This window comes from Toxoplasma gondii, chromosome VIIb (assembly GCF_000006565.2).
Source record: "Toxoplasma gondii ME49 chromosome VIIb, whole genome shotgun sequence".
Classification (NCBI taxonomy): Eukaryota; Apicomplexa; class Conoidasida; order Eucoccidiorida; family Sarcocystidae; genus Toxoplasma; species Toxoplasma gondii.
In genome coordinates this window covers 40,039-40,776 of record NC_031475.1, presented here as the reverse complement: position 1 = coordinate 40,776, position 738 = coordinate 40,039, and positions in this window count along the sequence as shown.

Below are 738 nucleotides of genomic sequence, written 5' to 3'. Positions count from 1 at the left end.
GAGTGGCGGGCTCCGTAGGAATGCGTGGGCTAGAGTGGCATTCTAACTCGTTTCCGTGTACGAATGTACGCTGGTATGGCGCCACACTTTGTTGACGGTTGTGAATGTGTGCTCATGTGTTGTTGAGTGCTCCGTTTTTCCCCATTTCCGGCGCTGGTTGTGGCCGCTGGAGTGTGGCGCAGTCTTGTCGTGTGAGGTGCTTCGTGTCGCGCCTGCATTCGTCACAGCTCAATCTGTGTGACTCTGGATGCTGAGTGCATTGCATGCCTTGCTAATTGTTTGTGATTGTGGAGAGGCGGTCCTTGCCGAGAGTCGGTTCTCCTTAGTGAAATACGTGTAGGAGTGGTAAGAACTGGTTGAAGGACCCTTATGTTGTTAACCCTTGTCACTTTCAGCACAGGCGGCTACATGCTTGTTGTGATTGAGAAGTCAGAAGCGTGTCGTCAGTGTGCCGATCTTGTGTTTCTTTTGTTTTGTGACGGGACAGCTGCACTGCCTGGGGGGTGCTGGATTTGCGTTGCGTTGGTAGAACAGGACGAGACGTCGAACACGTTTCACTCGAACTCTGTTGGTGGTGGCAAGCGCGGCAGGCATTTGCACATCTTTTGGGTCTAGGAGTTTGATGCTTTGTGACCGTGTTGCACAGGCAGTAAGCACATGGACGTGGATGCACAGGGGCTGGTGATGACGAGGAGACGTTGGATGTAACGCCCGCGCGAACGAATCAAGGGCGTCAGG